Here is a 23,771-nt window from a genome sequence, read left to right as displayed (position 1 = left end):
CACAAAGGATAAAGTACAAGGGAAATTGAAAATAGATAGCATACTATGGTGTGGAAATTTGGTTGCGCCTCCGTTGCGGTGTTAACCTGGGTGGAGTGGTAAATTTAATGCTAGAAATGGTTTGCATCTCCAGACTAAAATTCACCAGCTGGGCCCTGAGTATGGGGCAGAGCTCTAAGGGAGGTGTTTACACCTCTTGTAGGGTGCTAGGCCAGCTGAGCAAATTAAAATCCTGAGCTAAACAGCTGGCCTCGGAGTGCCCTAAGAGAGGCTTTCGTGAAAAATAAATCTGAAAAAAAACCACCAAAACTTTTCCAATACTTTCTTGACACCACATCCACCTGCAGTACTGTAAGATAAAACTTACCTGCATGTTGTAATAGTGTTTTGATAATCCAAAATCATACCATCATTTAGAAAGGAAGGTTAGTGTCATAGGGCTCAATTTTCCCCAGGAGATGCTCTGTTTTTTTTTTGGAGCAAGCTGCTTTTTCTGGCCTAACTTAAATCCCCAGTTTCCCCAATCAATTTGCACCAGCGTAATTCACTTAGTTATGTTTTTTTTTAGGTTCCTTTTTTTTTCTCAAAAGGGGGCGTTACCTACGCCAATTCTGGTCACTTAGGCAACTTTGGCCAGCTAATAGTTACTCCAGTTCTACTTGGATCAGCATATGTAGCCACTCGAGAAAACCCTTGTGGAGAGTTAAGGAAATCGGCGCAGATAAGTACAGCAGATGCCCAGACAGCAGCAGCAGGAAGGGAGAGAGATGGGGGAAGGGAGAGAGATGGGGGAAGGAAGGGAGAGAGAGAGAGAGAGAGAGAGAGAGAGAGAGAGAGAAAGAAAGGGGGGGTGCGTGGGGGAAAGCCTTTGACCGGGAGGGAGGAGACCACTTGGTCTGGGCTAAGGTTGGGAGAACTCATCGGCAGGCAGGAGAACTCAGATCACACCGGCAGGCAGGAGAAGTCACAGAACGCACATAGGAGAACTGACAAACTCACCGGCAGGCAGGAGAATTCAAGAGATCATGCTGGCAGACAGGAGAACTCACCTGCAGGCAGGAGAACTGACGGAACTCACCTGCAGGCAGGAGAACTGACGGAACTCACCTGCAGGCAGGAGAACTGACGGAACTCACCTGCAGGCAGGAGAACTGACAGAACTCACCTGCAGGCAGGAGAACTGACAGAACTCACCTGCAGGCAGGAGAACTGACGGAACTCACCTGCAGGCAGGAGAACTGACGGAACTCACCTGCAGGCAGGAGAACTGACGGAACTCACCTGCAGGCAGGAGAACTGACGGAACTCACCTGCAGGCAGGAGAACTGACGGAACTCACCTGCAGGCAGGAGAACTCACAGGTTACCATGGCAGCTCGATCTTTTTGGCGCAGATCAAGGCTCCACCCGCCTTGGGTTAGGCCACGTCAAAATGAAGAGAGACTAAGGGAAAACTTACAACATTTTTTTTTGGTGTACTTTGGCCACAAAAATTTGGGCGTAACTCTTCAAGTACGCTAAAAAAATGCTTTGGGGAAAATTAAGCCCATAAGGTGTATGGATATTGGAAGTAGTGAATTGATCTGGATATACTGCTGATCCAGATTAAGAGGGCTAGCCAATATCATGATAAATTGAGGCATCAGAAAGATTTCCTCGGCCTCAAGCTGGGGATTGTAAGGTTAAACTTACCTGCATGTTGTAGTTCCTATGGACTGGTGGGTAGCTAATGTAACACCACTTTTTAAAAAGGGAGGGAGAGAGAAAATGGGTAATTATAGACCAGTTAGCCTGACATCAGTAGTGGGGAAAAATGTTGGAATCAATTATTAAGGATGAAATAGCAGCACATCTGGAAAGCAGTGACAGGATCAGTCCATGTCAGCATGGATTTATGAAAGGGAAATCCTGCTTGACAAATCTTCTGGAATTTTTTGAGGGTGTAACTAGTAGAGTGGACAAGGGAGAACCAGTAGATGTGGTGCATTTGGACTTTCAAAAGGCTTTTGACAAGGTCCCACACAAGAGATTGGTGTGTAAAATCAAAACCCATGATATTGGGGGTAATGTACTGACGTGGATAGCGAACTGGTTGGCAGACAGGAAGCAGAGAGTCGGGATAAACGGGTCCTTTTCAGAATGGCAGACAGTGACTAGTGGAGTGCCGCAGGGCTCAGTGCTGGGACCCCAGCTCTTTACAATATATATTAATGATTTAGATGAAGGAATTGAGTGTAATATCTCCAAGTTTGCAGATGACACTAAACTGGATGGCGGTGTGAAATGTGAGGGGGATGCTAAGAGGCTGCAGGGTAACTTGGACAGGTTAGGTGAGTGGGCAAATGCATGGCAGATGCAGTATAATGTGGATTAATGTGAGGTCACCCACTTTGGGGGCAAAAACACGAAGGCAGAATATTATCTGAATGGCGGTGGATTAGGAAAAGGGGAGGTGCAATGAGACCTGGGTGTCATGGTTCATCAGTCACTGAAAGTTGGCATGCAGGTACAGCAGGTGGTGAAGAAGACAAATGGTATGTTGGCCTCCATAGCTAGGGATTTGAGTACAGGAGCAGGGAGGTCTTACTGCAGTTGTACAGGGTCTTGGTGAGGCCTCACCTGGAATATTGTGTTCAGTTTTGGTCTCCTAATCTGAGGAAGGATGTTCTTGCTATTGAGGGAGTGCAGCGAAGGTTCACCAGACTAATTCCCAGGATGGCGGGACTGACATATGAGGAGAGACTGGATCAACTCGGCCTTTATACACTGGAGTTTAGAAGGATGAGAGGGGATCTCATAGAAACATATAAGATTCTGACGGGACTGGACAAGTTAGATGTGGGCAGAATGTTCCCGTTGTTGGGGAAGTCAATAATCAGGGGACACAGTCTTAGGATAAGGGGTAGGCCATTTAGGACTGAGATGAGGAGAAACTTCTTCACTCAGAGTTGTTAACCTGTGGAATTCCCTGCCGCAGAGATTTGTTGATGCCAGTTCATTGGATATATTCAAGAGGGAGTTAGATATGACCCTTACAGCTAGGGGGAATCAAGGGGTATGGAAAGCAGGAAAGGGATACTGAGGGAATGATCAGCCATGATCTTATTGAATGGTGGTGCAGGCTCGAAGGGCCGAATGGCTTACTCCTGCACCTATTTTCTATGTTTCTATGTAATAGTGTTTTGTTAATGCTTTTGTTTAACTGTTATTTGATAAAATTAACTAAAATGTATGTAAGCTTACGCGAACCATTTTTAAGCAAAGCATCATGGTAGATTAAGCCTTTATTATGTTAACCTTTTTTAAGTAAAGCATGATGGGAGAGCCATTATTATCTTAACCATTTTTTTGTAATTTGCTGAAACAGCTTCATTTAGAACTAGAATGGTCAATGCCAAATAATAATCAATAAGATAAAAGTATGCAGCACGTACCATTTTGTAAAGCCAAGCTCAGTAATGAATAATGTGACTCAATCTTTGTAAAAGTTCTCAGAAGAACTAGAGATAACAGAAGCTCAGAGGCACAGACATGGAATGATCTATTGTAAGCCTTAGACAGCTGCAGACTCTCATAGCATTTGTATGGGAGGGTTAGGGTATAAAGTAACAGCAATTGGACGTTGAGGGCAGTGCTAACACAGAAGGAAACTGAAGAAGGACTACGGTCAACAAAACACAGCAAGAGACAAACGCTGCGGTCACTCAGTGGGCTACCATTGAGGTTTCGAGGAACAGACTGTTGACTATCGCTTTAAGTATTATTTCTTTGTACTCGAAGCAAACTACTTAATATCTGTTGTGCTTATTTACAAAATACCTGTACCCAGTGTGGTTTGTTGTGGTCATGCCCATAAGTCTCTTCTGACAGATATAATAAATCTGACAGATCTAATAAATCTTACAATTGGGAAGAGACTTTGACCTCAACTGAAACCAGGTTTATTGTGAATAAGGCAACAGAGGCAAGGGTTTCATTGGGTCAAATGAATCAATCCTTGTCGGATTAACCTCGTGAGAGGGAGCATCAGTATTAACTGTCCGATAGTGTCTCTTAAGTACACCAAGATGCAAAAGGGGATCTTTGGAATGAACATAAAGCAAAGTTAGGTAAACAGTGTGATGAGACACTGGGGGAGACACTAGTAGTGGCATGTCTAATAAGTTTGATTGCAAATGCAGTGATGTATTACGTGGAGAGAGATAGTGCTGTCATCCTTGACCAGGATGATAGAACGTCTGAACAACAGAATCTTATAATAAATCTGACATCTAATAAATCATACAGTAACACCTGGGAGAGGCGAGCCAATCTGCAACGCCCCTGGTTGAGACAGCAGCTCGAAATTTAAAACTCGCCTCTCCGGGCTGCCACAAACCTGGCACCGAATGTCCCGGTAGGAAGCTGGAAGCTGGCCACCAGCCCGGAAATGCTCTTCGCCGCAATACTGCCCCTCCGGCATGAAAACAGAGATGGCAATGGACCGAAAATCCAACCCCTTGTGCTGTTATAAAATTCTCAGGAAACTTGCTGAATTTCTGATGTGTTTTGGCAATTACTTGATGATATGTAGAGATGGAGGGAGGGGAGCTAGATGAGCCCCTGAACTTTTAAGACTGGCTTAGAGGTACCTTGGGCCTAAGTACTAGCAATTCCTACAGACTTTAATTTGAAGCTGCTGGGACCAACTTCTACATTCAGCAAACAAAATTGGTTGCTTGGTCCAAAGGCAGGATGATGAAACAGTTAGAGTTGTCGTTTTACTTTTTAAATAAAAAGCTGTCCATGCTTGAAATCTGAAATGGTGCTGCTTTTAAATTGGGTTTGCATATCTGCCCCGGGTTTTGGCTCCCTAGCATTGTACTGGTAAGCTCTCTAGCATTAAGTGGGATGGTATTTCCGGCCAGACTATTAACTGTTCCATGTGGATGGCGAGTTTTGTGCCATTATGTGCCAGCTGTGGCTCGGTGGGTAGCACATTCACCTGAGTCAGAAGGTTGTGGGTTCAAGCCCCACTCCAGGGACTTGAGCATGAAAAATCTAGGCTGACACTCCAGTGCAGTGCCGCACTGTCGGAGGTGCCGTCTTTTGGACGAGATGTTAAACCGAGGCCCGCCTGCCCTCAAATGGATATAAAAGATACCATGGTACTATTTCAAAGAAGAGCAGGGAAGTTATCCCCGGTGTCCTGGCCGATTATTATCCCTCAATCAACATAACAACTGGATCACTGGAAGCGATGTTGAATCTCCGCATCAATGCCTTGTTGATAAGAGGCTCCCAAGGTATGGGAAATGGCACGTTGTCCAGGGCCGCGTCGTGAATCTTGATGACTGGGGCTCAGTGCTGTGTGGCGAGGACAGACTGGTGGAGGACCTTTGTCTTACGGATGTTAAGTGTAAGGCCCATGCTTTCATATGCCCCGGTAAATACATTGACTATATCCTGGAATTCAGCCTCAGAATGTGCGCAGACGCCGCCGTCGTCCGCGTACTGCAGCTCAACGACAGAGGTTGGGGTGATCTTGGACCTAACCTGGAGGCGGCGTAGGTTAAACAGCTTCCCACTGGTTCTGTAGTTCAGTTCCTCTCCAGCGGGGAGCTTGTTGATTGTGAGGTGGAGCATGGCAGTGAGGAAGATTGAGAAGAGGGTTGGAGCGATGATGCAGCCCTGTTTGATACCGGTCCGGACGTGGATTGGGTCTGTAATGGAAGCGCTGGTAAGGATCACAGCCTGCATGTCGCCGTGGAGCAGACGAAGGATGTTGACAAACTTTCGGGGCAATCCAAAACGGAGGAGGACGCTCCATAAGCCCTCATGGTTGACAGTGTCAATGGCCTTTGTAAGATCGAAAAAGGCCATGCATAAGGGTTGGAGCTGCTCCCTGCATTTTTCCTGCAGCTGTTGAGCTGCAAAGATCATGTCCGTTGTGCCCCGTAGGGGCCGAAGTCCGCATTGTGATTCTGGGAGAAGCTCCTCGGCCACAGGGAGAAGACGGTTGAGGAGAACTCTAGCGACAACCTTCCCAGTGGGTGATAGCAGGGAGATTCCCCTGTAGTTGATGCAGTCGGACTTGTCCCCCTTTTTAAAGATGATCATTTTCACTGCATCTGAGATCTCCCGGCATGCTCCCCTCCCTCCAAATGAGAGAGATGAGGTCGTGTATCCGCGCCAACAGCGCCTCTCCATCATACTTTAGCGCCTCAACAGGAATTCCATCTGCACCCGTAGCCTTGTTGTTCTTAAGCTGTTTTATGGCTTTGCCTACCTCATGCAGCATTGGAGTTTCACTGAGGTGATGGCGGGTCGCATGCTGCGGGATGGAGTTGAGAACACTCGAGTCAAAGGCAGCGTCTCGATTGAGGAGATCTTCAAAGTGTTCCTTCCAGCGGGCCTTGGCAGCCTCGGTGTCCTTGATAAGTGTTTCCCCGTTCTTGGCCAGGAGTGGGGTGGGGCCTTGGGACTTTGAACCATAGGTGGCCTTGACTGCAATGAAGAATCCTCACATCGTAGCTGTCGGCCAGTTATTGTATCTCCTGTGCTTTCTCCATCCACCACCTTTTCTTTAGGTCCCGGGTTTTTTGTTGGACCTCAGCCTTGAGCCATCTGTAACATTGCTTTGTAGCTCCCGAGTTGGGTTGTTGCTTGAGACTCAAATACTCTGCGCTTACGATCTATTAGTTCTTAAATCTCCTGATCATTTTCATCAAACCAATCCTGCTGATTTCTGTTGAGTAACCAAGTGTCTCTTCACAGGCACTGGCTATGGAAACCTGGAGGGCAGACCAGGCGCTGTGGGCATTCAGCATCTCCGGGTCATTAAGGCACGCCAGATTAGCTGGGTCTTTAAGTGCCCTGGCATTAACTTTTTTGCGGCACTGCTTCTGCTGTCCCCTCTGCTTTGAGGCTATATTTATATCGATGATGGATTGGATTAGATGATGGTCCATCCAGCAGTCGACAGCAGTTATCATGTCGTGGATGATGCGCAGATCCTTGCGATCCCTGGCTCGGATGATGACATAGTCGAGCAGGTGCCAGTGTTTGGAGCGAGGGTGTTGCCACGATGCCTTGTATTTGTCCCTCTGGTGGAACAGGGTGTTGGTGATGAGGAGTTTGTGTTCTAGACATTTTGTCAGGAGCAGGATACTGCTGGAGATGGCTTTCCCTACCCCCTCTCTGCCAATCACCCCACCCCAGAGGGTTGTGTCTTTGCCGACCCTGGCATTAAACTCACCTAGAAGGATCAATTTGTCGCCCGTGGGGATGCGGGACAGGGATGTCTCGGTTGAAATAAAAGCCCTCTTTAGCCTCATCCGTTGCATCGACTGTTGTGGCATACGCACTGATGACTGTAGCGCATTGGTTCCAGGGTAGGGTAAGGCAAAGAGTCCTGAGGGGTTCGTTAACCCCGCAGGGGGAGTCTTTGAGGCGGTCAACCAGTTTATTTTTGACGGCGAAGCTGACTTCATGAAGGTGGCGTTCTTCCTCTGGTTTTCCTTTCCAGAAAAAGGTGTAACCTCCACTGTGATGTATCCTACATGGCTACTGTTAGTACTATCACAAGGTGTGCCACCAGGACGCACAGCAGCGGGAGACTTGTAGGTTACCTGTACAGGTGTGCCTGGCCTATTATAAAAGGCAGGCCACCAGGTGTGATCCTCACTCTGGAGTTAGTAAATAAAGGACTAAGGTCACTACAGTTCAAGTACAACACATTGCCTCGTGGAGTCATTATTAGAGCATCTAAGGGCCACAACAATTGACGACGAGATTATGAACTTTCACGCGAAAATGGCTACCCTTGGTACATTGCAGCAGTTCGCCGATGGTGATGATTGGGATGCCTTTGTGGAGAGGCTCAACCATTTCTTCACAGCAAACGACCTGGCCACACTGGCTGATAAGCGCAAAGGTATCCTGCTAACCAATTGTGGGCCCACCGTCTATGGTCTCGTCAGTGACTTGCTGGCACCAGCGAAGACTATGACCAAGACATAAAAGTAGCTCATAACCCTGATCCATGAGCAACTCAAGTCCAAGGAGAGCATCCTCACAGCCAGACAATGGTTCTACACCCACCGGCGGCCCAAAGGCCAGGAAGTCGAAAGTACGCCGCAGACCTCAGGAGGCTGGCGGCACCGCGTGAGTTCGACAACCACCAACGAAGCGCTGCGGGACATTTTTCTCATTGGAATTGGCCATGAGGGCCTTCTTCATAAGCTACTGTCAGCAGATACCACAGTCACACTGCAGAAGGCCATCTCTGTGACCCAGGCATTCATGACCTCAACTTGCAGTTCTAGGCAGATGTCTCACCCTCAGGACTCAAACCCGGCAGGTACTGTGCACAGAGTGGCACTGTTAAGAGGCTGGACTGTAGAGCGCAAACCCTCTCGGGGAAGAGAACAGGCCCCTGCGTTCCTTAACTCAAAGTACACCAAGGAGGGCTTATCGAGTAGCACCATGCTGGCGTTGCGGAGGGAATCACAGGGCTCACCAGTGCCGCTTTAAAAACTATGTATGCAAAGGCTGCAGCACAAAGGGCCACCTCCAGCGAATGTGAAAGAGAAATATGACTCACTGTCGAAGAGTCTGCTGATGGCCATGAATCCAGTGCGGATTATGAAACGATAGGCAGAGAGGCAGCTCAGCCCCGCGATGAGGTATATAGCATGTTTACCTGCACCACCGAGTGTTCCCCTCTGAAGATGGAAGTTGAGATGGATGGTGTTCCAGTCTTCATGGACATGGGGGAGAGCCAGTCAGTAATGAATCAAGAAGACTTTGCGAGGCTATGGGACAATCAAGCTGAACGACCCAAGTTGGTCCCGGTTCAGGCAAAGCTGCGCATCTACACCGATGAAATTATCCGTCGTTGGTAGTGTGAATGTAAAGGTACTCCATGATGGCGCAGTGCACAAGTTACCTCTGTGGATTGTTGCAGGTGATGGACCAGCGCTGCTTAGCAGAAGGTGGATGGAGAAGATCCATTGGAAGTGGGACGACTTCAACCCTCCAGCGATTGACGTCCTACGCATTCAGATGTACAGCAAGCCCTCATTTGAGGGTGGACACGGCACCAGAGAGCAGACCAGCACAGCACCCGAGGCACAGACTGCTCAGCACGACTGAGTGGAGAAGATCCAGCTGAGACGACCTGAACGCACCTTGCAGGCTCCAGTGGCAGGACTCCAGAGGAAGAAAATCGGTCCAAAGGTGACTTCCCAGCTTCGGTGGCAGAACCCTGGGAGAAGAGGATCACCGCAGTCAACATCGTGGATGGAGGAAAGGTGGAGCCCAAACCACAAGGTGAGGCGCTGAAGAAAAAGATGGCGGCAGCCAGACCACGAGGTGCAGCGCTGATGGAGCAACACGTGGCACCAAACGGAGAAGAGGATTGGAGTAAAGAAAGCAAGGCTCTCTTAAAGGAGACCTGCAACCCACTACAATTAAAGGGACAGTTCCACACACTCAAGCAATGTAATAGCAACTATGAGTTAGAGACAAAATGTGTAACTGACAATCAGAGTTGTGTACATGCAATAAGCAAGGAAAAGTCGCGCGATCATGTAAAATGTGTAATTGATCTGAATTGTGTACATGCAACCAGCGAGGAAAAGTCTTGCAACCACAATCTGAACTACAGAGTATCCATCATAAGTAATGAAAAGTTGTGCGATGTAGGATTTCAACTGCACGCAGCCAATGCAGCGGGCAGACACCCATCAGGAGCACACAGGTCCAGCGAGCCAACCAATGCTGTAGCCTGCGCCCCAGGGACCAGAGTTATGCACCATGAAGTGTGGTCACAAGCAGCCAACACACACGAGCTGCAGAGCAAGCGATCTCAGCAGGGCAATGGCACCAGTATCAATACCCTGCCCCTGATCGGCTCCACCTCTCAGGCACCCGATAGCATCAACTGCCACAAGCCTGAAAGAGCAGACTGTGCTAAGGCGCAGTCCCCAGGCCCCATCGCCACCAAGGCCATATCCGTAAATGAAGGGTCACCCGCTTCAGTCCCTCCCAAGGTGACCAGGACCAGCCAGGATCCCAAACCAAACAATGCCCAAGCCAGCGAGTCAGCAGTTCCCTGTGCACTGCTGGACTACAGCTCCTCAGGGAGCAGCAGTGACCCAGGGCGCAAAGATAGGACAGGGAGGTCACAGGCATCTGTGAACCTGCCCGACGCTAGGAACCATGGCAACAGCCCCAAGAGCAGGCAACTTGAACCAACCGGGTTCCCACTGCCAGCACTGGGCACCGCGCCGCCACCAGACTGCAGTGACACCATCCAGCAGTTCTGGAACTAATTTGTCCTTACGCGCCGGTCACAGCATCGATAATGTATCTCACCAGTCTAACATACTTGTCTCAATGGAACCACAAATGTAATGCAACCTTGTTTTTCTGAACTTGAATGTATATGAATGCAATGAGTTTCCAGCATGATCTATATGTGGGGGGGTGGGCGGAGAATGGAGTGGTCAGGGACACACACAAACAGCAACCACCAGCACTCTACTGCACCAACCACTCACCCAAGATTGAAACGACCTGCCAAGGGTCAATCAGAGAGCCCAGATAGAGCTAAACCTAGAGCACAATCAATACAGAGGTGATTTGTACTAAAGGCTTAGGGAGAGTGATGTCATGTATCCTAAATGGCTACTGTTGGTACCATCACAAGGTGTGCCACCAGAGGGCACAGCAGTGGGAGACTTGTAGGTTACCTGTATAGGTTGTGATGCGTAGTATAAAAGGCAGGCCACCAGGTGTGATCCTCACTCTGGAGTTAGTAAATAAAGGACAAAGGTCACTACAGTTCAAGTACAACACATTGCCTCATGGAGTCATTATTAGAGCATCTAAGGACACAACATCCACCATGTTCCTTGAGGTGGTCTTCACCTGCCCGCCGGGTCTCGCTTAGGGCGGTGATGTCAATGTCAAAACACCTAAGTTCCCGGGCAACTATGGCGGTGCGGCATTCCGGCCTGTCGCTATTGGAATTGTCCATGAGGGTCCTGACGTTGCAGGTCCCGAACTTCATATTAGCGAAGTGGAAGATGCCTGTGCGTGAGTTCTTTTAACGTGGGGTGGCAGCTGCACACCGGCAACCACACGGGCTTAGCTGAGCAAGGTCTTGGTCCAGTGGCAAGGGGGTCCAAGACAACTGGAGACCAGGCACAGCTCTATAAGCCTAATTGCCTACGGCGAAGTGTTGGCCACAAGCTCGGCACCGAGTAGCGCCATTGTTGGTAGATGGCCCGAGGCTTGGTTGGGGGGCAGGCCGCTGGGGTTTCGAGGGATGTTTGGGAGAGTTTCTTCCAAGGTTAAAGATTTCCCCAAAGGTTTCCAAGTTTTAAAAGTTTAAGAGTTTAAAAGTATTTCCGAATTATTTTTTAAAAAATTTACACAGGTTGATTGAAGGTTTAATAAATAGATAAAGTTGATAACGTTGATTTAAAAAAAAGTCTAAAATGTAAATCAAGTTGTTTAAAAGTTAGAAAAAAGAAAGTTCTACAAGTTGATAAACAATTCGCGAAAACGTAAACATTTTTTTAAAAGTTTAAAAGTTGATTAAAAGTTAAAAAAATTGAGTCGCTTCGGCCGGTTCAGTGTCAGTCCCGGAGTCCCTTCGGCCGGTTCAGTGTCGGTCCCGGAGTCCCTTCGGCCGGTTCAGTGTCAGTCCCGGAGTCCCTTCGGCCGGTTCAGTGTCGATCCCGGAGTCCCTTCGGCCGGTTCAGTGTCGGTCCCGGAGTCCCTTCGGCCGGTTCAGTGTCGGTCCCGGAGTCCCTTCGGCCGGTTCGATGCCAGCCCCGGAGTCCCTTCGGCCGGTTCAGTGTCGGTCCCGGAGTCCCTTCGGCCGGTTCGATGCCAGCCCCGGAGTCCCTTCGGCCGGTTCAGTGTCGGCCCCGGAGTCCCTTCGGCCGGTTCAGTGTCGATCCCGGAGTCCCTTCGGCCGGTTCAGTGTCGGTCCCGGAGTCCCTTCGGCCGGTTCAGTGTCGGTCCCGGAGTCCCTTCGGCCGGTTCAGTGTCGGTCCCGGAGTCCCTTCGGCCGGTTCGGTGTCGGTCCCGGAGTCCCTTCGGCCGGTTCAGTGTCGGTCCCGGAGTCCCTTCGGCCGGTTCAGTGTCGGTCCCGGAGTCCCTTCGGCCGGTTCAGTGTCGGTCCCGGAGTCCCTTCGGCCGGTTCAGTGTCGATCCCGGAGTCCCTTCGGCCGGTTCAGTGTCGATCCCGGAGTCCCTTCGGCCGGTTCAGTGTCAGCCCCGGAGTCCCTTCGGCCGGTTCAGTGTCGATCCCGGAGTCCCTTCGGCCGGTTCGATGTCGGCCCCGGAGTCGCTTCGGCCGGTTCAGTGTCGGCCCCGGAGTCCCTTCGGCCGGTTCGATGTCGGCCCCGGAGTCCCTTCGGCCGGTTCAGTGTCGGCCCCGGAGTCCCTTCGGCCGGTTCGATGTCGGCCCCGGAGTCCCTTCGGCCGGTTCGATGTCGGCCCCGGAGTCCCTTCGGCCGGTTCAGTGTCGGCCCCGGAGTCCCTTCGGCCGGTTCGATGTCGGCCCCGGAGTCCCTTCGGCCGGTTCGGTGTCGGCCCCGGAGTCCCTTCGGCCGGTTCGGTGTCGGCCCCGGAGTCCCTTCGGCCGGTTCAGTGTCGTTCCCGGAGTCCCTTCGGCCGGTTCAGTGTCGGTCCCGGAGTCCCTTCGGCCGGTTCGATGCCAGCCCCGGAGTCCCTTCGGCCGGTTCAATGCCGGCCCCGGAGTCCCTTCGGCCGGTTCGATGCCAGCCCCGGAGTCCCTTCGGCCGGTTCAATGCCGGCCCCGGAGTCCCTTCGGCCGGTTCGGTGTCGATCCCGGAGTCCCTTCGGCCGGTTCAGTGTCGGCCCCGGAGTCCCTTCGGCCGGTTTGATGCCGGTCCCGGAGTCCCTTCGGCCGGTTCGGTGTCGGCCCCGGAGTCCCTTCGGCCGGTTCGGTGTCGGCCCCGGAGTCCCTTCGGCCGGTTCGGTGTCGGCCCCGGAGTCCCTTCGGCCGGTTCAGTGTCGGCCCCGGAGTCCCTTCAGCCGGTTCAGTGTCGGCCCCGGAGTCCCTTCGGCCGGTTCGATGCCAGCCCCGGAGTCCCTTCGGCCGGTTCGATGCCAGCCCCGGAGTCCCTTCGGCCGGTTCAGTGTCGGCCCCGGAGTCCCTTCGGCCGGTTCGATGCCAGCCCCGGGCAGAATGTTTCACAGTTGTCGCAGGAGGTCCAGCTGGGAGGCCCAAGTCGCGAGACTGCAGTACAGGGCTGGACACAGGGTTTAGAATCATCACCACACCTGCTCTCTCCCCTGCTCCCGGGCTGGGTCTCTCCCCTGCTCCCGGGTTGGGTCTGTCCTCCGCTCCTGGGCGGGGTCTGTCCTCCGTTGTCCTCTGATGACCTCCGCTCCTGGGTAGCCGGGATAGAAGCGGGCCGGTGTGGGGTCCTTTCAGACCCGACTTGTATTGCAGGCTGCACCATACTGCAGCTCATACTGGGCCCAGTGTAAAATAAATGCAAGTGCTTGGATACAAATACAGTTCTCCACTCCCCAAGAAAATATTCTTCACATTAGGAGTGCATTCACACTACAACAGAAAAAAAGAAAAAGAAAGACTTACATTTATGTCGCATGTTTCACGACCACAGGACGTTCCAAAGTGCTTTACAGCCAATTAAATACTTTTTGAAGTGCAGTCACTGTTGTAATGTAGGAAACACGGCAGCCAATTTGTGCTCAACAATCTCCCACAAACAGCAATGAAATAAATGACCAGATAACTTGTTTTTGTTATGTTGAATGAGGAATAAATATTGGCCAGGACACTGGGAGTAAGTCCCCTGCTCTTCTTCGAAACAGTGCCATGGGATCTTTTATGTCCACCTGAGAGAGCAGACGGGGTCTCGGTTTAACGTCTCATCTAAAAGACAGCACCTTTGACAGTGCAGCACTTCCTCAGTACTGCACTGTCAGCCTAGATTTAGGTTCTTAAATCCTTGGAGTGGGACTTGAACCTCCAACCTTCTAACTCAGAGGTGAGAGTGCTACTCACTGAGCCACAGCTGACATGGTAGCACTGGACCGAAGCTGTTTAACTTTACACTGCATTGCAGTTTCTGTGGAAATGTGGCCTGAATCCAGCATCACCTGACCTCTGAAATAAGCTGAGTGGTACTCCCTGAATGATATAGTCTCACTTCACTTTGCTTTGGAGTCACTTTGGACTTTGCCACCCGATTTACACTCCGACTAAAGTGGTGCTGTATGAATACATCCTAGAGCTGGCTGGGAGCCACACTTTCTCATCACATTAAAAATGTGCAATGCTAAGTTTCTAAGGAGCTTAGATTTTTCAAAGGACCCTTTTTCAATTTCGCTTCACCCAAGCTGGAAATAGGTTTCACTGGTTTGGTCTGAGCGGTGTTCTCACAACTCTTTCTCATAGTGTGTTCAGAAGTTATGAGTGAAACTAACATTTTTACATTAATGCACACCATTTTGAATTAACATGGAAGATGTGTTCATAAAAGCATGACTGCAAACGTTGCTCAGAAGGGCCGTGCTACTTGTAGCTTATGTATGTTACTGCATCAACTGTTCTAAACAATTGTTTATTGTAACTATCTGAGGCTGAACCAGACTGTTCGCAACATAGAAACATAGAAAATAGGTGCAGGAGTAGGCCATTCGGCCCTTCGAGCCTGCACCACCATTCAATAAGATCATGGCTGATCATTCACCTCATTATCTCTTTCCTGCTTTCTCTCCATATCCCTTGATCCCTTTAGCCGTAAGGGCCATATCTAACTCCCTCTTGAATATATCCAACGAACTGACATCAACAACTCTCTGCGGCAGGGAATTCCACAGGTTAAAAACTCTGAGTGAAGAAGTTTCTCTTCATCTCAGTCCTAAATGGCTTACCCCTTATCCTTAGACTGTGTCTCCTGGTTCTGGACTTCCCCAACATCGGGAACATTCTTCCTGCATCTAACTTGTCCAGTCCCGTCAGACTTTTATATGTTGCTCTGAGATCCCCTCTCATCCTTCTAAACTCCAGTGAATAAAGGCCCAGTCGATCCAGTCTCTCCTCATGTCAGTCCAGTCATCCCAGGAATCAGTCTGGTGAACCTTTGCTGCACTCCCTTAATAGCAAGAACGTCCTTCCTCAGATTAGGAGACCAAAACTGAACATAATATTCAAGGTGTGGCCTCACCAAGGCCTTGTACAACTGCAGTAAGACCTCCCTGCTCCTGTACTCAAAACCCCTAGCTATGAAGGCCAACATACCATTTGCCTTCTTCACCGCCTGCTGTACCTGCATGCCAACTTTCAATGACTGATGTACCATGACACCCAGGTCTCGTTGCACCTCCCCTTTTCCTAATCTGCCACCATTCAGATAATAATCTGCCTTCGTGTTTTTGCCCCCAAAGTGGATAACCTCACATTTATCCATATTATACTGCATCTGCCATGCATTTGCCCACTCACCTAACCTGTCCAAATCACCCTGCAGCCTCTTAGCGTCTTCCTCACAGCTCACACCACCACCCAGTTTAGTGTCATCTGCAAACTTTGAGATATTACACTCAATTCCTTCATCTATATTTGATCCCTCCAGGAGCAATCGACCACATATATACGCCATCACCAGAACTGCCTATTTTCGCCTCCATAACATCTCCCGTCTCTGCTCCTGCTTCGGCTCACCTGCTGCTGAAACTCTCATCCATTCCTTTGTTACCTCTAGACTCGACTATTCCAATGCTCTCTCCTGGCCGGCTTCTCACCTTACATCCTTCATAAACCTGAGCTCATCCAAAACTCTGCAGCCCGCATCAGGTCCCATTCACCTATCACCCCTGTGCTCACTGACCTACATTGGCTCCCAGTCCAGCAATATTTCCATTTTAAAATTCTCCTTGTTTTCAAATCACTCCATGGCCTCGCCCCTCCCTATCTCTGCAATCTCCTCCAGCCCCACAACCCTCTGAGATTTCTGGCCTCTTGCGCATACCCTATTTTAATTTCTCCACCATCGGTGGCCGTGCCTTCTGTTGCCTGGGCCCCAAGCTCTGGAATTCCCTCCCTAAACCTCTCCGCCGCTCTATCCTTCTTTAAGATGTTCTTTAAAACCTACCTTGGTCATCTGTTCTAATATCTCCTTATGTGGATCAGTGTCAAATTTAGTTTGATAACGCTCCTGTAAAGCGCTATGGGACGTTTTACTACATTAAAGGCGCTATATAAATATAAGTTATTGTTGATAGATTTCTTGAATTTTAGTTTTGGTGGTCTTATAAACCTTATAGTTCTTACTCTAGGATCATTTTCAGGTTAATGTTTTGCAGTCTTGAGATTCATTTAATGTAGCAGCTATAGAATATACTTCTGAATAACATCTTCACAAAAGTGGTGGGCGCTCACTTTTACCAGTGGCTGGCAGCTCATTTAGTTTTACACCCGCACCTTCCATGGAAACAAACATCAGGCAGTGTAAAACGGACGGTCAATCCACTACTGCCTGGTTTCTGCCTGGTGGTAAAAGTAAAATTCACCCCTTGGAGTTAAAGTTGAAAGGCTTGAGCTACTGGACACAGAATAATGTGCACATATAATTATGGTCCTATAGGAAAATGGTTTCATAGCGGCAAAAATTGCGGTCTCTACGGGGGCGTAAGATGTGTTCATGCACCCATAGAGGCCCCGTAAGTGCCCATTCTCTGCGCGCGATGCGCATGCGCTTAAAACCAGCACTTGCGAACTGCCACAATGTCTTTTGACAGATCGCACACGTCCCGGGAGAAGGGCCTTTGTGGACGAAGATGTGGGCTATTTGCCCAACTCTTGTCCAGCGAATGTCCTTCAAACTCTTACGCCTGGTAAAAGCAGGTGTGAAAGTTTTAAAAGATAGAAAAATAAAATGTAATCAATAAATTTTATGTTAAAAACCCTGTCCATTAAGGTAAGTTCATTTTTACCCCTATTAAAACATAAAATAAAATTCAAAAAAATAATTTTTTGTCCAAAATATTTAACTAAACTCAATTTCAATTAATTTTAAATATGTGAAGTATTTTTCTTTTATTTAAAAATGTTTGTTTTTGGGGTATCTCCATACATACAAATGGGGATATGCCATTTTCATTGGTTGATCTGGCCCACGTGAACCCAGGCTGCGCATATGCTCCTGGAATATGTGGGCCTCTGTGCTGGGCTGCACATGGAGGCCTGGTAGCGCAAGTTTACATTCCTCCGGGACCACCAAATACTTTCGTTAAAAAAATTTCACCCGCAGGAAACCTCCGACCACAATTTTTGACCTTTGCAGCAAGAATCCTCTGTGCATGTTTGTGCATTTTTAAAATAATCTTGAAGAATCAATCTATCACACAGCATGTGGCAATTGTATAAGTTTACACTTAGCAAGTGGCAGCACAATGGATTGATTCTCCAATATGCAGTGCCATGGAATTGGACAACGCCACTTCATGCCTGCCTTTTGCTCACAACAAACCAGTTCTTAATTTTGGTGGGAATTGCCTTTGGAGAATCAGAACTTTTTTTATAAACCGGAAGGAAAAAAAAATCATCACACTGGAGGACTCACTCCGAGGCACTCTGTCACAGCTCCTAGTAAATGTTTGTAAAGCAATAATTGTACAGAAGTGTTGGGGGAAAGTGGGCTGCAAACTCACTCAACAAGGGAGCAGTGTTCAAAACTGGGAAGGGGTAAAATTAAAAGGGAACAAAATCTGGCAAGGCAATGATAGCAGTTCATAAAATGAAACACAAAAACCCATTAGTTAAAGATAATTGCACCTTATTTAAATTTTCAAGCACATAATTGATTAAAGGCCAAAGGAAAAAGGAAAACGTTTGTTCTGACGAAGAGAGTTCCAGCTCATTGTCACTCATAAATGATTTTTTACTGCTTGAGTGATCATTTATTTGTCACAATGAGTTATTAAAGTAATTACTGGGGTAGAAATTCCAGCCTCCTGGGTCCATACTGAGTGCCTACGGACCCGGCAAGGCATTGCAAAAGCTAGTTTCTAATCTGTCAAGCTGGAGCTTGGCAGGTCTTCCATCTCTCGGGAATGAGAACATTTGCATGGGCAGGATTGCGGGATTTACCCATATCTTGCCCAGCAAATGTCCTCAAAACTCTTGCGCCTGATAAAAGCCTACTTTTACAGGCATAAGAGTTTTATAATACACAAAAGCATTTTAAAATAAAATTATAAAAATACATTTTATTGATAAAAACCCTCCTCACTATAGTAAGTTTATTTTAAACCATGATTAAAAATTTTTGTTTTTAAATCGGAAAAATATATATTTTTTAAATACATAAATAACTTTAATATAATTAATAAAAATATGTTGTGTATTTTTTCTATTTTTTATTATTGGTTTTGTGTTTTGTGGGCTGTTTCTCGTTCATAATAATGGGAACTCCTACTTACGAAGTTCCCATAATTATGAATGAGAACATACTTTACCTGATTGGCTGCCCATAGCCATGTGACTGCAGCTCCAGCCCTGTGCACATCCTTACGTGCACATGCTGCGACGCGCAGCCAGAGGAGGCCTCAGGACTGGAAACTCGTGGGGGCGCAGCAGGATAAGGTAAGTTCGCATTTTTTTTAAGTTTTTTACCCGATCGCAGCCTACCAGGATTTCTGGGCCAATAACAATATCTTTGAAACTCTACTCAAGTAACAAACTTTGACCGTAGATTTTTCTTATTCATTCATGGGATGTGGGCTTCACTGGCAATGCCAGAATTTATTGCCCATCCCTAATTGCCCTTGAGATGGTGTTTGTGAGCCACCTTCTTGAACTGCTGCAGTCCATGTGGTGAAGGTGCTCCCACAGTGCTGTTGGGGAAGGAGTTCCAGGATTTTGACCCAGTGACGATGAAGGAACAGCAATCTATTTCCAAGTCAGGATAATGGTGTTTCCATGCATCTGCTGCCCTTGTCCTTCTAAGCGGTAGGTGGTTGTGGGAAGTGCTGTCGAAGAAGCCTTGGCGAGTTGCTACAGTGCATCTTGTAGATGGAAACTGCTTTTTTGGTGTCAGCCTCGGTTCAGTGGTAGCATTTTTATCTCAAACTCAGAAGGTCCTGGGTTCAAGCTCCACTCCAGGTACTTTAGCTCATAATCTAGGCTGACACTTCAGCGCAGTTACACTGTCAGAGGTGCTGACTTTCAGATAAGACATTAACCCCAGCTCCTTTCTGCCCTCTTAGGATGTAAGAGATCCCATGGCACTATTGAAGAAGAGCAGCTGAGCTCTGCTGGTATCCTGCCCAATATTTATCCCTCAGCCAACATCTCTAAAAGCAGATTATCTAATCATTTATCTCATTGCTGTTTGAGAGAGCTTGCTGTGTGCAAATTGGCTGCTGCGTTTCCTACATTACAACAGTGACTACACTTTACAAATTTTAAATTGGATGTGAAGCGCGTTGGGACATCCTAAAATCATTAAAGGTGCTATATAAATGCAATTTATTTCTAATTGTGTAATTTTGTCTTTTTGAATGAGGTGATTAATATAACCTATATAAAAAAAAGACTTGGATTTATATAACGCCTTTCATGACCACCGGATATCTCAAAGTGCTTTACAGCCAATGAAGTAATTTTGGAGTGTAGTCACTGTTGTAATGTGGGAAATGCGGCAGCCAATTTGCGCACAGCAGGCTCCCACAAACAGCAATGTGATAATAATCAGATAATCTGTTTTTGTTATGCTGATTCAGGGATAAATATTGGCCAGGACACTGGGAATAACTCCCCTGTTCTTCTTCGAAATAGTGCCATGGGATTTTTTACATCCACTCAGTTTAACGTCGCATCCAAAAGACTGCACCTTTGACAGTGCAGCTCTCCCTCAGCACTGCACTGGAGTGTAAGCCTAGGTTTTTTGTGATAAAAGTCCATGGATATAATTCAGTAATGTCTGATACTTCTGTCTCCATGTCACTTATTATAAATGTGCCATGGGGATGAGAATGGACTGGCAGAAGAGATTTTTGTGGCGCTGAAAAAACTACTCCTGTCTTTCCTGGCTCCAGAAAAAAAAAACGTATCTTTTACGAGGAGCCTCCAGCAGTTCCTAAAGGTTCCATCACAAAGGAGAAATTGTAGGCCTCAACAGCTAGAGAAAGTCGGACTGACATGCACTGTACATGCTCCACCCATTTCTCCTGGAATCGGGGTCCTGTAACAAGTATCGGACTTCCCATTCAACATTTAAACAGCCTCCTACCTGTTTTGGATGTTTAAAGGCATGTCTGAAAGTTGATTCAGGCAGGCCAATGGGAGCACAAAGTCCCCGCCAAATTTTCAAGTATCTCTTGCCCGGTTTTCAGGCAAGAAACAGGCAGCTGACAGTTGAAAGTCTCCCCCATTACCTCTTCTTTCCTTCTCCCCTCTCTCTCCCTCCCTCTCCCCTCTTTTCCCCATTGTTACCACTTCTATCCCCACCCTGTCCCATCACCCCTCTCCCTTCAATCTCCATTTCTCCCTGCCTCTCCCTTACTCTTTCCCACTTCCATCTGCCTCATCCACATTTATTTCCCCTTTCTCCATTTGATTCCAATTATACTCTTTCCCTGCTGTAATGTACTTGCTTTATGGGTTCTTTGCTTAAGAATTCATAGCAACACATTTCTATTAAGAACTAGATGGTTTATTAACAAAGGTTTAACAATCACATGACACATTAGCTGTTCATCCACTCGGCTCACAACTGCATACCTCATCGTGGATGACCTAGACCCAACTGACTGGGGTTTTATTGAATCTTGTGAACATCACATAACTGGCTAAGCCATTCACAATGCAACAGCTCCACAAACCTGTGAGCATCCTCACAGGTGCATACCTTACACCCTCTATGACCTTCAGCCCTGCTTCACCTAAATACCACACTCGGCCTTGACATCCCACAGGAGATTTCCTAGTATTGTATAAAAATAGGCACTTCACTCGCAACTGGTACTACATGGCTTGTCAATGGTTGGAGACAACTCCTGCTTAATTATGCTCTAGGAGAAAGTCACAGAGGCAAATTCTGAGAGTGGACATAGGGTGCTGATGGAGTATCAGATATGTGTTTTGTAAAGTTCAGACAGCACAGCAGCTGTACAACAGACCAGCAATTCTTTAGGTTCAGGGGTGACTTGATGGCAATGAGCTCAGTGCAATTTTGATTAACAAATGCAATGTACATAAGCCTCCAGCACAGCCTCACAGTGCTTCAGCTTCCCACTGACTGCAGTATCATTGCAACTGATCACAAAAGAATTTCAAAACATTAATTTTATTTTTTGAAAGATTTATTAATTTTAATTTATTGGAAAAACTTGTGCTATCAGCCCAAGTTCTCTTTTCCTTTGTCTTCTGAATGTATTTTTTCCATCTTTTATTGATTTTTTTTTTTAACATTCACATATATCTTACGAAGCTATTGTACATTTTGATTGCACAGTGCTTGTTTTATTGACTGGCATCAATGGATTTATTCGGCTGGATTTTTTAGGGTTTTTTGCCGCATTTTGACCATCTGCAGCGCAAAACTGGGCACTCAGCTGTTTTTCGTCCAGTTGTGATCCTCGGCTTGGCTTTTGTGGCGGCATTTGGAAGTACCACCGGGAGAGCTGCACCGGGGTGTAACGACTCCCATTGAGACAATTTTTGAGTTTCGAGACTCACCCGACCCGTACGTCGCACCCTGATGACTGCCAGCCCTGCCGGCAGCGGTAAGTTGGAAAAACTGAGAAAAAGATAAGTTAAAATTTTAATTTTTTTATATTTTTGCGGCGATTTATCAGGTAAGAGTGTTGGCAATGTTATTTGAATGTTTCCCCCCCATCCTAAGGCCTCTCTCGGAGTGCTCCCAGCCTCGCACTAAAGTTGGTGAGAATCCCGTTTTTGTGCCCTGAAAATAGGGCAACGCCTCCCTTTGCGCTGCGCCCTAGACCCCAAGTGCCGAACGTTGGGTAATTAATCGCTAACGCTAATTGGGCAGTAATTCTCATGCTCTGTTTTTGTCAAAACATGGAGAAAGCCGAAAATCCAGCCCAATAAACTTGATTCTTAAATGTTTTAATATTAACAAAATGTTGACTGTCCTGTTGCTTCTTTAATAATATTATATAATTGCTACGGTACTTGATGCTCTATAAGAACATAAGAATTAGGAGCAGGAGAAGGCCAAATGGCCCCTCGAGCCTGCTCCGCCATTCAATAAGATCATGGCTGATCTTCTACCTCAACTCCACTTTCCCGCACTATCCCCATATCCCTTGATTCCCCTCGATCCCAAAAATTTATCTACCTCAGCCTTAAATATACTCAGCAACTCATCATCCACAGTCCTTTGGAGCAGACAATTCCAAAGATTCACAACCCTCTGAGTGAAGAAATTCCTCCTCATCTCATTCTTTAATGGCCGACCCCTTATCCTGAGACTATGCCCCCTAGTTCTATACTCTCCAGCTAGAGGAAACAACCTCTCAGCATCTATCCTGTCAATCCCCCTCAGAATCTTATGTTTCGATAAGATCACCTCTCATTCTTCTAAACTCCAGAGAATATAGGCCCAATCTACTCAATCTCTCCTCATAGGACAACCCTCTAATCGCAGGAATCAATCTAGTGAACCTTCGTTTCACAGTCTCTAAAGAAAGTACATCCTTCCTCAGATAAGGAGACCAAAACTGTGCACAGTACTCCCAGTGTGATCTCACCAGAGCCCTGCACAATTGTAGCAAGACTTCCTTACTCTTGTACTCCAACCCCCATGCAGTAAAGACCAATATACCAATTGCCTTCATAATTGTTTGCTGTACCTGCATGCTAACTCTGTGTTTCTTGTACTAGGACACCGATTGGTGTCTCTCTGTTCTAATAGATTTGCTTCATAGGCTTGCTGAAGACAGAGCGATGGTGATCTAGTATGGACCAGAAACAAAGGGACAACATTTCTGCAGAGGATCTCCCAAGCTCCCGAAGAAACTTCAGTGGAATTCCAAAAGAAACATCATGAGTAACATTTTCCAAGGTTGCACTGATCTTCCACCAAAGTTATGGCAGGAGATCTGGAGAACCAGAATAAGGGGCCATAAATGTAAGATAGTCACTTACAGATCAAACAAAGAATTTAGGAGAAATGTCTTTACACATTGGTGAGAATGTGGAACTCGCTGCCACATGGAGTGATTGAAGTGAATAGCATTTATGTATTTAAGGAGAGACTTGATGCATACATAAGGGAGAAGGGAATATGGGGGCAGTTGTGAAGAGATATCTAGACTGGGAGGAGGTTCATGTGTAGACCAGTTGGGATGAATGGCATGTTTCTGTGCTATGGATTCTATGTAATTCTATGAGAAATTCTATTCCGAAGTGTGTTTTCAATGGAAAGGAAAGAGAATGTCACCCCAATCACACTTTGGAAGTTCACGTTGGCTGAACGTAGCGTGCCTATGAACGTAGCCACAGTCATTCACTCACCCTCCCTGAATGAGGTCTTAATGAAGATGCTGGTGATAATATGCATAACAATGGCTCCCTTGGAGGCTCATTGGGTAAATCATAGATTCATAGTGTGATATATGTAAATTTGCATTTACTCTGTACAGCCACCAGGGCTCATCCTCTGGCATCCCAAGGGATCCCATAATCCCTTGGATGCACAGGTATTTAAGGAGGCCTCACAGGTTGGAGAAGCATTCAGGAGACCT

The sequence above is a fragment of the Pristiophorus japonicus genome, chromosome 1 (assembly GCF_044704955.1).
Source record: "Pristiophorus japonicus isolate sPriJap1 chromosome 1, sPriJap1.hap1, whole genome shotgun sequence".
NCBI lineage: Eukaryota > Metazoa > Chordata > Chondrichthyes > Pristiophoridae > Pristiophorus > Pristiophorus japonicus.
The sequence above is the reverse complement of the archived record's forward strand: the minus strand, read 5'-3'. Positions refer to the sequence as shown.